Source organism: Pogonomyrmex barbatus, unplaced genomic scaffold (assembly GCF_055798465.1).
Source record: "Pogonomyrmex barbatus isolate J1 unplaced genomic scaffold, ASM5579846v1 scaffold18, whole genome shotgun sequence".
In the NCBI taxonomy this organism is placed as follows: domain Eukaryota; kingdom Metazoa; phylum Arthropoda; class Insecta; order Hymenoptera; family Formicidae; genus Pogonomyrmex; species Pogonomyrmex barbatus.
In genome coordinates this window covers 396,216-411,622 of record NW_028297114.1, presented here as the reverse complement: position 1 = coordinate 411,622, position 15,407 = coordinate 396,216, and the positions used below count along the sequence as shown (strand labels likewise).

Sequence of the window (15,407 nt, the reverse complement as noted above, 5' to 3'; positions counted from 1 at the left end):
GTGGAGTGCAATCGTCGCGAAACGCACGATTCGTGATAGAAAAACTCAATCTGCAAAACTCCCTTATTCGCGATAGCCAAGTCCGTTATTCCGGTTCATAGACGGATTCATAAGCGCGTACAAGAGTAAGATAGATGATAGGTGGAGGGTTAGTCCGACCATTTTCTCAGATCGATTGGTCAATAAACCAGCGTTGCACACTACTCACAACGGTGGCCGGACGACCAGTATCTGAACGTGTTTAACTCCATTGGAATATACGATGCTATATCCGGAATTTCGTTCCAGACCGTTAAGACACTAGATTCCACTTTATCGGCACTGTAATGGTTATATAGCCGTTAAAGTTGCCCCTCATACAACTTTTCCAATCTTATCTTCACGTATGGGTTCCCCTTACCCCCAACTCCACCCTCCTTCCCCGATTCCCGCGCCTCCCTCCGTACGGCCCTCTCCAACGGGGCGAGGAAAAGCGGAAAGGATTTAGTTAAATTGGACTGCATGCGAGGAGTCGTCGGTGAGATTTGTACGAACATCAGAGAGCGCTGACCATTGTAAAAGTGTTCCTGCAGGGAAGGTTGCGCGGGGGCGGGGAGGAGGGGCTCGAACACCGTTAGGGGGAGACGGAAGAAGAAACGTCTTTCACCTTTCTTTCTATTTGGGGTTGCCATTGAACGCGCGCGGCGGTGACCAGGTTGTCAATACGTGCTCCGCATCCAAGTACGGTTCTCCTACTCAATCTACCTTCAACGGCAGGACTCGAGATTGTATGGTATTTCTTGTTGGATTGTTGGAATCTGCCTAAGTCGATTCGTTCCTCGAGCAGCTCCTTTCAAACTGGTAACCCCCTATAGCTCTTACCGTTTACCGATATTTGCACATTTATTGATATCCAAGACTGAATCGATTACCGCATAACGCGATTGACAAAAGTTAAATTAGCCTTTATGTTTTGATTCCCCATGTAGTTAATTTTGAAATTTTATTCTTTCTTTTTTACTTCTATATTACTTCTGCTATTCTAATATTCATTATTCTTTCAAATACAAGAAGCTGTGAACTGATAAGCGTTATACTTTAAGAGATAAAAATGATGCAATTTGTAATAAAGATTGTTTGTATTATATTTTACTTTCATTTAGCTTTTATTTTAGTCGTATGTAGTAATTACATCGTAAAATTGCAACTCACGTTTTACTGCGGTTATTATTTATATTTTGCGTGTTGCACGCGAGCCGCGCGGTCTCTCTTTGAGGCGTAAACCGAAAGGAATCAACCAAGTGTAAATTAGAATTCTCACATCGATTTAGTTCAAAAGCGCGTTATCGAATGCAGACGCACACGCGTGGCAAAGTGATTTAACTCAAATAACATACTTTTAATCGAAGCAACATCTGCTCATACGTTATTTTATATGCTATCCACGTGCGAAAAAGCAGAATTCTATTTTAAATATCACACGTGCCTGTGTACGGTGAAATTTGCCAAATCCTGGATGCAAGTATCCTGTGCCAAGATCGAAGATCGACAATTTCATAAAGCCGATTACAGCCAGTTGGTGCAGCTAGCGGCCAATTTCACAATTATCCATTGGTATTCTAAAAGACCGTTATTAGATTGCGAAATATGGTCGTAAATGAAAATTAATTCTACAATCCTCACGAATATAAGGATACATTTGGATAGATCTATAAGGAAAGTATATAGCGTCATTAAAAGAAGAGTGCGTTAAAAAAAAAAATCTCACTCTTGCAATATTTCGTGCGATAAATTCCTCTTTTAGATGCGAATTATTAGTAGAATCAAAATTACGTATAGAACGTTCAGTAAAAATCGATATAATGTCAATAGACTATTAATCTGACCGATGAGACTAATCTATCTTACGATTAATGATTTGTTTACGAAGGCTCCTTCGCGAATCAATCTTATCCTTCTATGGATACCGCTAAACTAGGTGAATAAGAGAACGGAGCGGAATGCGCGAAGGCTACCGCATCAGCTCCGTCCGTCCGGCGAGTCGGGGCAACGTGTCGCGACTAATGGGGTGAAAATCACTTAACCCCTCGTCAGTGCGCCCTGAACAGCGCGTTATTCAATTCGCGCTTAAGCCAACGATAATAACATCAGCCGCTAGCAGGCGGCGCGCGAAGTCGAGGGCTGACGTAGCGTTGAAGATTTACGGGCACCGGCCGGGGCATGCATCCTGTATGAATGGCGGGGCAGCTTGTAATAATTCAACTCCGCGGCCACACCTCGGCCACTTCCCGTCTGCAGTCTGGCAGGGCACGACCACCGAGCGGACTGCTGTGCTCCGCTGCGGAGGGATTTCCGGTAGCTGCGCGGTCGACATCTCTCCTCCTCTTCCTCCTCCTCTTCTTCCTCCCTTCGCAGCCCCTCTCCTCCTCCCCCATTTTCCATCTCTCTCTCGCACTCTCGTCGCGAAGCGCGACACACGCGCACATACATGTGCACATTCACGTGCTCTCGCTCTCTCGCTCCTTCTCTCACCTCCGCGTTTACCATTTCCCTCCCTATTATACCTCTCCTTCTCTTCGCTACATCCACGCCCTCCCCCTCCCCCGACAGCCACCCTTAGCCAAGAGAGAGCCGAGCCGAGAGAGCGAAGAGCTCTGATATATCGGCCGCACACATTGCACTGGATGGAACGCAATATGTCCGCCGAGAAAGGCAATAACCATTAGGTCCCGAGAAAACTGCCCCATTTCAAACGACACGAACGGTCGAATATCAGGAAATTTATATCTGGTAGCCTCTCCCGCCCTCTCTTCCCCCCGTCCCCGTCCGCCCACCTTCGTTCCCTTCGGCGAACCGGAGTGCGAGTCGTAGAGATCGGGCTGGCGTTGGAGACTTCTAGACATACCGCGTGCAGAGTGGAAGAGTGGTTATAAACGTGCGGGCAACTCGCCGCGGAGGGTCGGCCAAAGTTTGGTGGCGAGGGCGCGGGGGATGGTGGTGGTGGACGAGGAACGCTCGCGCCGCGCCGCGCCGCGCCGCGCCGCGCTTTATACGATCGGATATGAAGTGGCGGTCACGTGCTCGTGGCCAGCCGACAACGTTACCCACTCGGTTACACGAGTCTCGATCGACTATACCGAGGGCTCTCCGGACATCGGTCGGTCTATTTCACCACCGGAGAAATTTTGGAACCGAGATTATGGGGCGACCCAGGCGACGAGGGTTACGACGTTCCTCCTTTAACGCGGTACAATGGTCTCGTCTGAAGATTAAGTTTGCGAGTTTTCCGAGGATTGGACGATTTAATCGCCGTTGATTACGTCGTAAAAAAAAAAAAAAGAAAAAAAAAGAAAAGATAGAAGGAGATTTAACTGACTTCATGAAATGAAGGGAGAGGCAAAAGTATTATATACCAAGTGGTTTTAATATTTGTCATCCGACGACACTGTTATCGCGGAAAAATTTATGCGTGGATTCGTAACGTCTTAAGTTACAGCTCTCAACCACGAGAAGATGGATTCTATTACTCTCATATAGCGATACCGTGATGCAATCCGCGTTTCCCGAGGTCCGAATATTTATGTTGTCGATAAAAGATAAACACATTATCCGCACGTTATAAACGACGGATTTACGGGCCGGGCTGAAGCGTAGGCGTCGCGCCGTCGACCACTGGAGAAATATTACACATTGCTCTTTCCGCGCGACGACGGCCGAGAGCTGTCGCGTAACAAATGTCTGCGCCCGACACTCATAAACTAGACTCATACTAAAAGCCTTCGTCGTCCTTGTCCGCTCCGCGTATTTTCGTTGCGCGTAAAGGGAATGTTAGATCCACTTTATGCCTGGACTTTTGGTCTTATGCGTTTCGGCTCGAATACTCGAGTACCTTTCGAAATTCTATATAAATATCACGCCGCGCTACTTCCCGCATACAATCAAACTCCGACAAACCGCCGTCTCGAAAATGTGCGCCGCATCTTGCCTCTGATTTTACGACGGTAATACCGAAGTCTCGCATTCGTGTAAGGGATATATCTGGTCGTTATACGCACTCCAATCTGTAAGCTTGACAGCTTTTGAATGCGGCAGCTACGAGATACAAATGGCATTATCCATGTAGTAGCAGATTTGATCTTGGTTGAAGATCAGGATAACCGCGATGATATCTCGAACGTGATACTTAGACACCACGTTAAGAGGCGAGAATCGAAACGTGTCCGCGGTATGTCGTAACCGCCGCGGTAACGAAAAGTGCCAGGCGGCGGGAGGAAGAGGAGGGACGAGTCTGGCGTAGCGCTGGTCTGCGGACAGAAATTGCTTTTCCCCTATAAGACGCCATTATCACGCACCATCTTGCTCGAATGGCTCCGTAAAATGCCAAACCGGGAACTCTCGGTATTGCTGTGTCCAGCGCTGCGGTCAGCTCTGACCGTGGCAAAAACTCCACCGCCACCCTTGGTCTTGACCGCTTCCGTCCCGCCGTCCTCGCCGCAGCGGTGCGATTGTGCGGCGAAATTGTGGTTGCTCTTTCGCCTCCGCGTCCACGTCCGTGTTCTCTTTACATCGCCGTCGTTCTTCGGCGAGGACGGGGCGCGAGAGCACTTTTCTTCGAGGGTGTCAGAGTATATGTGGCGAATGTGCGCGGAAAGAAGAGCGTCAGTTGGCGCGCACGGAAAAAAAGACGAGAATCCAAAGGAAGAAAGGAAAAGGAGGAGAAAGAGAGAAAGAGAAAATGAGAAAGAGAGCAGATCAGTATAATATCAGTGGACAATGCCGCGTGTACGCCACGGCCAAACGTAACGATGCTACTTTTGCCAAATGATGCCATTCGTTTAGCCCCCCGAGACTTAGCAGACATTTCTCGGCCGAAATGATAATAACATCCTCTTTTGCTCGTAGTATAAGAATCCGCGGCAGCTTGATTATGAATGATTATCGCATGAGAATCGATATTATAATCCGACCCGATGATTTATTAACAGAAATCTATAGAAATAGCATTGACCGTACGCGGTGCATCGTCAGGAGGCCATTCCCGTCCTCGTTCGTTTCTCTTTGGTTAGTCTGAAGACTAATGAAGAGTTGACGGAGACGAAACGGCGTTATTTTGCGGCAATACCGAGATTCTATGTAGCTTCACACAGATGTCATATAGTCTGTGTGCGCAGAACGTCGTCATGACTGTACAATACGAATTCATCCGCACCTCCCGCCGTGAATTCCGGCGTGCCACCGTCTTTGTGGGAGACGCAGTCAATATCTATCGCCTTTCACTCTGTGCCACGAGCTGTCTAACTAAAATTAATTACTCGTCCGCCGTCGTTGCACGAAACATCGTCGAAGCCCGCTATTTATAACCTCACGGCGCACAGACTCCAACTTCAGCTTGCATTGTTGAGGCGTACGCATCTTTCAGATAAATTACAGATCGTTTCTCATTCGAAAACAATTACACTATTTCGATATACGTACGTCGCGTTATGATTATAAAAATTTGTCATTAACGACGTACTTCTTCATTTTCAAGGAAAATGAAAAAATTGTGGGAAATTAAATTATAAATTGCAGATAGCAATGGAATGCTTGTTCCATATTTATTTGAAATTATCGTTATCGACTCGTGATTGTACTATCTACTAAACGTAATACTATGACGTAATACTGGGGTGAGAAACTTTTCGAAATCTCATAAGCTTGCAACAGTAAATTTTACAATCGTCGCGCGCGCGTCCTTAGCTCTCCAACTTCTACCTTTCAAATCCCCTACACGGTTAGCCTATCTTCAAAAAGTGCCAAATATATATTTCGTTCTACGATGTAGACTAGAGCAGGAAGCAATATCGTTCATGATTGTACGCGAACGAAATCGAAAAACTTTCAATCCTCGAAGGAGCTATCGTTAGAAACTCGATCAATAACCGCTATAAGTGTCGCAAGATATCGTGACAATATGATTGTACCCCTGAGTATTATATATATAGACGATAGTTTTGCGATTATCACAGGCGTTTTTCGTATTATTTATCAAAATTATAAAAATTTTTAAAAATTGATATTTAGAACGTACATTTATTTAGAACGTACAGAGCTATACGTCTGTGTTTCTTTCTCTTTGATGCAGTTATAAGAAGAAAAGATCTCTTTGGGATTTAAATACTTCGTGAATTTTCTCGCTCGCCAGATTTACCATTTTACGATATTTACGAGTAACATTTTAGTAAAACTACTTTGTCGTTCAAGTTGAAATGGATGCCATTTGCATATCGCTAAAAAAAAAAGAAAAAAAAAAGCAATGATCGTCCAACGAAAAAAAGGAGACTCGGCCGCAGCGGTAAACCGGATCGATGATCGTCGCGGTACGAGCGTCGAGAGATGGAAGCGCTCAGCGTGAATATTGAGACGTTCATTAGCGGTGGGTAGGATCGCAGCGTGAGTCGCTAGGCGCATGGTGGTGTTACGTGTGGTCACGAGGAGCAAAGGGGATGGGGACCACCATTGATGGGTGATGAAGGGTCGTCCCCTGCGGCGGCCTTTGCAGGATACCCGTGACGTGTGGCACGGCAGTGGATGATGCACATACCGCTGCCGCGGCCACATGTGATGTCCCCCTACCTCTTTCGGTATTCCGATGCCTCGTAAAACCGGCGCGGGCTTGGGTTGACGTGGCACGCTCAATATTTTTACCCATTCGCTTCTATCGTTTCTTGCCTCTCGCCCTTCTGTCCCGCGCGTTTATTCGCGCGTTTCCGATCGAATTCACGTTTAGCATCGTACGTAGACTCGCTCGCATTTCGGGAAACGATCAAAGGAACGCGATCGACTCGTTCCTGACTTGTAAAGTCGAAAAAAAATTTAATTATAAACAAAAAAAATTGTATAACGAAAAGGAAACATTTTGGTCGCACTTGAAATGCACGAAATGTTTCTTTGTAAACCACTCGAATTTTATTCGAATTAGGATCGTTGGGGGGTAAAAAATCCCTAATCACATGTATACAATGCAGAAACTCTGTTAAAAAAGAAAGATTAAAATGAGCAGCTTGAATCGACGAATGTTTACTAATCTCTATCTCGTTCTCTTGAACACTCTGAATTTGTTCGGTGAAAAATTTTCGAGTGTTCGTCTCGATTTCGTCCTCTTCGAGGCGTTTGCATTCAACTCGTCGTTCACTTTCACCACGATCCTCGTGCTCTTGTACGTCCGTCTGTTTCAACTTCCTTCTCTTTTCCTCTGTCTCCTTTCGCATACCTTTCGTATTCACCATCTTCCAGCGAGCTCTCTCGCTCGCTCCACATACCCACCTTCGAGGCATCATTAGCCGGCATTGTGCTCGCAACACGCATACCCACTCGAGGTAAGAGTTACCGCGACACCCGCTGCGCCAGCGAGATCTGCGATAGAGTTAATGATGCTGGGACCGCGGCGATTTAACAATAAGCCGCATTATTTACAGTCGGCTCTCGGCTCCATTACCACCGGTTGTCCGGTGCCTCACCTGGTCGTGGGCACTCTCCTCGTCTTACTCGTTGCGTTCTCGGCTTCCGTCGCGCCCGCCTCTCTTTTTCTCTCCTTCTTCGCGCTCTCGCCGCCGCCGCCGCCGCCGCTGGCCGCTCGTACGTCTCGGCGGCCCGGCGGCCCGGCGGCTTACATTACTTCACCGCAAATGCCCAAGGAGCGGATATTAAACCTTTATAATCAGTCGGCACCTACGCGCTACGAACGTATTTATGCGAGTGGGTATATATTCATTTGTGTCCACGGAATGATGTACGCGAACGTTGGCGCGGTACGAAAGGTAATTGGCAATGTATCCTTTTGTAGAGCGGCGGGGATGTGGGAGCTTGCCGCCCAGGTGGCGATTGAATTATTTTTGTGGAAAGTTGCCGGGCCGCGCTCGTGCTCCTGTAGGCCCCGCGTCATAAAGTACAACGTCATAATAATGAAACGTCAAATTATCTGTGTATACGCGACATTGTTACCTCCCGTCGGAATTAACGACGTGACTTTCAATGGGCGTTTTCCAATTGAACTCGTTGATTCCGGAGGGATGGTTCATTAAACCACCATAATTATCGGGCGGAGTGTCGACGCAATTGGTCGACCTTTGAAGAAACGGGCGCACTCGAGAAAGGCAAGGGGCAGGCCTAATATTTTCAAGAAGGGGGCGTGAACGTCGTTAGCGTAGCCTTTTCGAGTTTCTCGAAAGCTATTAAGCGGAAAATTTGTCGTTCCTATAATCTCCGTCGCTGTTCTGAAATTATACTTATAATTCACACGCATTTTTTTTTTTTTTTTTTTTTTTCAGATGGTGCATGAGAACCTAATTTCATGTTTCGTACTTAAATGGAGTTATTAAAAAGCTAAAAAGATTGTAGAATGTAGATCATACATCGTGCAATTAGCGACTAAATATCTGATCGAGTTACTATATTAAAAGCTTCCGGTATCTCACGACTTTTTACCGCTTTATCTTTTTTATCCTGTACAACAGCCTGTACGTGGCATGAGAATCACGTTGATGGCTGGTATTACACGCAGAGGCGCAGAGGCAAACCGATGGAGAAAGGTTTGGCCGGAGTCCGCAAGAGCAATAGCATGATAATAACTTCTGGGGTTTCAAGTTCCGTGAGGTTTAATTTTGGCTAAAGCTTAATAGCCGCAGCGGGAGGTTGCTCGTTACACCTGCTACAAACCGGTGGCCAAAGCGAGTATGCGCGACAACACGCTAGGGAAATATCTGCAGGAGTTTCAATCAGAACAGCAATCCTAAGGATTTCCTGATCCCGGCTTTGTACTCGTAATCAGATTGAGAGCATCAACTTAGCGCGTTCACGAAATGCACGTTACTTGAAATAGCTCGGGCTTTCAGGAGCAATCATTCTCGATATCGGTTCGCGAATACTCCGCAATTATTTGCTTTATCAATGGAGAATTTCTGTTACATTATTTTTTTGTTACATTTTAATTATTGCTGCTGTGCATTTCAATCGTTAAATTCAATCAATTAATTGATAAATGCTGTTCAGCTGTTCAGGAGAATGTGAGATTTTGCAATTTAAATACTGAATCTCGGAGAAGAGGTCCGACGAACATAAAATTTTCAACGGCGCAAAAAGATGCAATCGCCGACTCGCAATCGTAACTCTCGCAATTTTTTCTCGCATGAAATCAACGAGTTTGGAGATGGGGCAGGACAGTATAGAGCGCTTAGCAGCTGTCTCTGATAAAAAGCGCGTGGAATTGCCTGCGTCTCCACCCGGTTTCTAACCGGCCCTAAACTCGCCTCTTGGCATCGGTATTTAAGATGGATTCATCTGAAGTGGCGTTACAGAAGTATGCCATAAATTCCGATTAATTGCCAGACGGTTCTCGTAAACACGTCAGCGAGAATCAAAAACACTGACTCCCGTCTAACTTTTAATGCCCATATCGTTCGTAAAAGATATTATGCCGATTCATGTAAATATAAATTCGTTGTTGTTGAAATTCCACATTGTACGTGCCATTTCGAGTATACATGCCATTTACATTTTAACGTCGTTGGCTTAATGTATCCTATCGCGATCAGCGAAAATGTATAGGGAGTGGTTATGGAATTATCAAAGCGCTTAATCTCGTCCAGAAGACATTCGAGAACGACTCAGCGTGTTTAATAAGTTCCATACATTTTAACATCAATTTAAATTTCCGACGAGAACTTTTTACTACCGGCTACTTTAGATGCTAATTGTAGTGTCACTATAAGCACGTCAATCTCTTAACAGTTCCAATTAGTTAGAAATTAATAGATAGAAACCGGTCGTAAGTCTACTTTTCCGCGTTATTCGATATTCCCAGAAAGGTTCCCAGAGCGATAAACTAACCATAAAATATTACCGAAATTAATCGAAGTCCGTGACGTAAAGTAAAAAATTTTCTATCTCACAAGTATGCATGTTGTATTAATTTTATCATAATTAAAATGACAGGAAAAAGAATAATAACGTAACTCGGCTTGTCGCACACATCGCCGCGCCGATATGTGTTTTTCGTTAATTACGCATTAATCACGACGGGAGGATACGTGCCCAAAATTGTCAACTCGATTTGCAACGACGGCAACGGCCTGACAACGGATAGATTAAAATACGACCATTTGCTCTCGCATCGTATTCTATTTAATAAATACGTCGCATCTGTCCTAATCCCCTCTCCCCCCCCCCTTCTCCCTTAATGAATTCCTGATTTATCATCCATTAAGGTGTCAGGACGCGCTCCGGTTTCGTTGCTCCGCTCGGACCGGCGGAAATTTATGTGGATAGGTGTGATTAATGCGATGTTCGCGGAAACACACGGACATCTGTGTTAATGGTGACTGATGGCCGCGCTAATGGTGTCAGCCAGCGACAGCCGTTCTCGTCGTGTTTCGCCTCCGTCGCGTTCTAGGCTTCTGACCGACTCCTTCGTGAATACGAATATTCAGTCCGCATATGGTCCGCGACAGCCCTCCATTAATGGCAATCGTTAACGCACGCATATGTAAAAGAACACGAGACGCGTTGACGCGACATCGGCAAGTATGTTATTAGCGGATATGAATTATGGCGCTCGTGTGACAGTATAAAGTCGATATATACAAATTTCGTATATTAAGTAGGCGTGTACTCTAACACTGAACACTTTTACCAAGGCGTTATTAAGTCCCGAGCGCGTAAAGAGAGAGAAACCTGTTCCACGAAGTTCCTCCTCGTAATTAAGACTCGACGTTTCCTCGCCACACGCCGCTAATTGCCATCGCTTCGAATGGCTTTTCGTCCGAGGCCGAAACGATAAATCCGCCGGCGAAACGACGCCGAGCCCGCGAGACCGAACTGATTTTTCTTCCCTCCCCGGAAACTGCGCGATTACGAGCGGGCTATGCCGGAGAACTACCCCGGATCCGGGATGCCCCTCGAATGGGAAAGGGAAGAAAAGCTGCCGAGCGCGTTGGGTAGGCAGGTAGGCAGGCAGGCAGATATTGAGCTCTATATTTCCATAAGCTGATATTTACGCGGCAATATACGCGGTCGTGCTCGCTACTTTATGGGCCTCGTAAATATAGCGGGCCGCCGGGAATTGGCTGGCAAGGCGGCCGCGTTTTCTCTCTCGCTCTCTCACCCCTTCGGCTCTTGTCTCTTTTCCTCTTCCTTCTCTTTCTCTCCCCCATGCCTGCCTACCTCCATCCGGCCCAAAGAAATAAATCGCCGCCAATTGTAAATAATACGCGACGTATGCTGATCTCCGTCCCTACGTTCCGGCTAGGCTCGCGGCATGCGTACACATACACGCGCATATGTGCGTGCGTAACGCCAAGACGACGGCGATTCGGAGTGCTCTGGGGAATTTAGTTACTTTTATCAATCCCACGTACGTGGGATTATACACGTTGCAGTCTGTAATAATATCCAATGAATGTTTCATGAATTTATTGTTTCACGACGCAGGATGTACGGCCGAGATTTACACAATTGCCTTTCATCGCTGCGTCACGAGCAGCGCATTTCACAAGTGATTTTCAGCGTCGGCGGGAGAGCATAACGGGAGAGTTAACTAGACCAACGAGATTTCGGTTTCGAGGGAAATCCGGGCTCCTCTCTACATCTCCGCGGCGAGACCGGCGAGCGGTTTCTCCGGAAAAGTACGACGCCGCGGTGCACAATGTCGGCCACACGTGTCGTCACGGGCGAAAATGCGCGCGGAGGTGCCCCCCCCCTCTCTCTCTCTCTTTCTGTCTCTCTCTCTCTCCACCGAACGTGAAGCCCAACGTGAAGCCCGACGCCGCGGTGACGCCAGCCGTGAAATTCTTCTAACTCTTACCCCCGTCGCACGCCGACGAGCGGTGCTGAGTTATGGCTGCGAGTTGCCGCGGAGTTGAAAGCACTTGGATTTCACATACTTTAACTGGATGCGCACCTCGCGCCTCCTCCTCCTCCGCATATGCACGGATCGTGTGGCGCGAGTACACACCGGAACGACGGCGGCGTGCACCTTCCAAGTGTGATGGATGACAGCGCGCGTTGCGGATATCGCGCCAGGCGTATGACGTATTAATACATCCGCGGAATAGAACTGAACGCTCCTGATTCTTTTTAGCGCGGCGTGCGAGAGAAGATGGAGACGCGAAGTCTCGAAAAGATTTATCCTTTGTATTTACCTCTGGGGACAAATCGATCGACATTTTTTTTTTTTTACCATTCATATAACGCCCTTTGTTGCGTTATTAATAAATAAAGGATAATACAGGTTTGAGAGATGTCCGAACGAAAAATTGACAATCCGGATGACAACGGAGAAGAGAACTCGATAATTTAACGTTTTCCTGCATACTTAAATAGATACAAACGTGCACGAAATATTTTGCAAGATTCTCCGCGACGATATCTCCGATTTTTATTTCACATCTCTTCAAAGTCAGCCACGTAACTTTGGAACATCGCAGACACCGCGTTACTGAATTTCCACCTTGATCGAGAGCAAGTCAAATCTTCCTACAAGATCTTACTTGTATCCCTGACTTTGGTTGGCAGCCGGTGATTATCGGCGAGGCGGACGGAGAAGGGAAAGACGGCAGGGGGAGGGGCCCTGATAGATGGGGGCGCGTCCCGTCGATATTTCTCCGCCACACGCTACCACTTTATCATCCCCCGGCATCGATCGTCCATCATCCGCAATCACTTCCTTGCGCATTCACTCTCGGCGAGCAGCACGGATCAATTCAAATTTCGTTCCGCAGTCCACGTCCACGCTCGCGCATTTACACATTAAAAATGGATCTCGACTGTATAGACAGACGGCGATCGTTATAGCCATTTGGGGATGCGAATAAGAACGAACATTTGCGATAAGAACATTTGAATCTACGTCAATCTATCGCACTAATCCCGCCAGAATAAAATGCAATTATGACTTTTTATATCGAATCGTTTGCCGCGTGTTACGCCAAATGATATTGGGATTTAAACTACAGCCCCACAGCTGTTGCGCAATGCGCATGTAACGTAATTAAGTTTCTGATACATGTCTATTACTGTAAACGCAATAAATGAAACATTCGACACACACACACATATTGCGTAATTGTTTTATCTAGCTTTGAAAGCGGCGGTCTAGATAGAGATTTGCATCGACAACCGAATTATGTATTTAATTAGCGTTTAACGAAGCAATCGACGATTGTCAATTTACCCTGTTGACATGAACAACATGAAAGATAAATCCCAAAGTTCATTACTCGCTCGAAATAAAAAGTTAAAAATTGCTAATAAGCGAGCGTAAAAAAAAGATTTTCACGGACGGAACACAGTCGTGGCATTAATGAAGCTACTCATTACCACCCGGATTTCGTACTCGGGATCTTTTTCTTAATGACGAAACGATTAATGTACTCCTTGCACGCCAGATTCCCATTCAACGTTTCCGTAAAGGGCGACGTTAATTTTCATCGCAATGAATCGACGATGGTTCTCACTTCAGTTTACTTCCTTGATTTATGAAATTTGTGAATTCTCGCCAGTGCCGTGCGCATAGTTTTGCTCTTCCCCGCTCCTCCCCCCTCCCCCTCGTCAGTAATAAATTATATCTTAACAATACATCTCTTTGAATTTTAATGCACGGTAATCTAATCTGATTTAACTCACGAATTATGTGTATTTATATCTATCGGGAGGGTTATATATTTTTACTTGGAAACACATGAAAGCGCGGTAGCGAGATTTATCTTATTTGCAGCGTTGACATGCGTTACATAATTCTCGTCTCCGGATAAAAGAGCGCTTAAAAGTTCACGTCGGGGATCGCGCCGTCACGGAGTGACGGAGATAGAATTATAGTGTAATAAACCGGTACAATGATTATCGTAAAATAGATCCCCCGAGGATTACCGCGCCTCTGACATTTCCAGCGAAGTCTCTAAATATTCTTTCCGCGAGGATGGATTAATCCGCATAGCGGACACGTTTGCTGACACACTCCATTAATTCTAATGCAGAATAATATCGAACGATCATACCATCATTACTCGCGCAAGCTGATTTTTCCAGGCACCCTTTCAGACATGCCAAGATAATCTCGTAAAGCGGGATAACTGATTGCTACGAAAAGTTACGATACTCTTAATTAGAAGGTACATAATGGGGTAATTTTATCGCACTTATTTATCGCGCATCGAGAAACAGTGTAACGAGAATTACAGCGCTGGCTAAATGTTGGCATTATGTTTCTAATATGTTCCACCGCCTTTTCCGGCACCCACGGACGCTTCCGGAATGATCCTCGAATAAAACTTGAGATTTTTCACTACACGTTTCTGCGGTTTTCCGCGAAAGGTGCTCTTCTTCTTCGGCAAACCCGACGTCATTTATCTCGCAGTTTCTTGTCTTCTTTCCACTCCATTTACCGTTACGTTCGGAACATTAATTTCCCCTTATAGCTACGAAGAGCTGTGTTTATCATTAGTTTCCCGCCGCTTAGCTCTGGAAAATATATAAGATTTCCTACGCCGGAAGGTTATGCCTACATTGCATGTATAAACTCGGCGCAGTACATAATAATTTCCACGGTGAAGACCAAACGATCGAAAAAAGCACACAGCTGTTGGCCGTAACTTCCTCGAATAAGCATCTTCAAACGTTGCAATAACTGTCAGAAGGGGAACCGGCGGAAAGCCTGATATAGGGTGTACGCCTGCTTGGATTTGTTCTGAAAATCTCTCGTTCTTACAAACAGCGGCATAAACGGGCGCCGATTATGCTTAGCCCCCCGAGAATTTTATTACACGTTTCCTGGAAGCCTCCACCGAATTTTCTGCGGCTATAAATTTTTATTACCGAGAAAGGTCTTGCGCGGACGTTCATTATTACATTCGTCCGGGCTTTGATGTTTGTGGACGTGAAAAATTAGTACGGTAAAAACAGACTTTCCGTTCATGAGATTTCTCGAAAGTTGGGCCAATCCAGATAATAAATTTGGTTATCATCACGAGGAGGCTGTTAATGATACAAGATTTTGTTCCGTTAAATGAGAATACAGGAGAACGTTAATAATGCAGTTGAAGAACTTAATTAGCTATCCGTAACATATTCTTTTTCTGTTAATTTTTTATGGCGGACTAATACATGTGAACAACAACGTCACGTTTCACGGAGCATCTTATCTTATCTAAAGTAGCAAGATCATTCCGTTCATGAATAGTGTGTATAATCTTCATTTACCCTCTTTTACCTGTGCCTTCATCGAGACTCGAGCATATTAACGGTACTAAATAAATTCCATGGTATAATCTACGAGCAATCAAAGTTAATAACCCAAAGAATTTATGACGAAGTGCGTCGTTACCTTAATTTTCCTTGTTGTACGTAACGATGCGTGACTAGAGATGTTTAGGTAAAATTTACTGTTAAATAGACAT

General features: G+C 45.6%; 1 long non-coding RNA gene across 2 annotated transcripts in view; it reads left to right on the top strand.

Annotated features, from left to right (window-relative positions):
- LOC112552750 (uncharacterized) overlaps positions 1 to 15,407 on the top strand; it is a 227,803-nt gene that overhangs the window by 169,807 nt on the left and 42,589 nt on the right. The gene's annotated exons all lie outside the window — the stretch shown is intronic.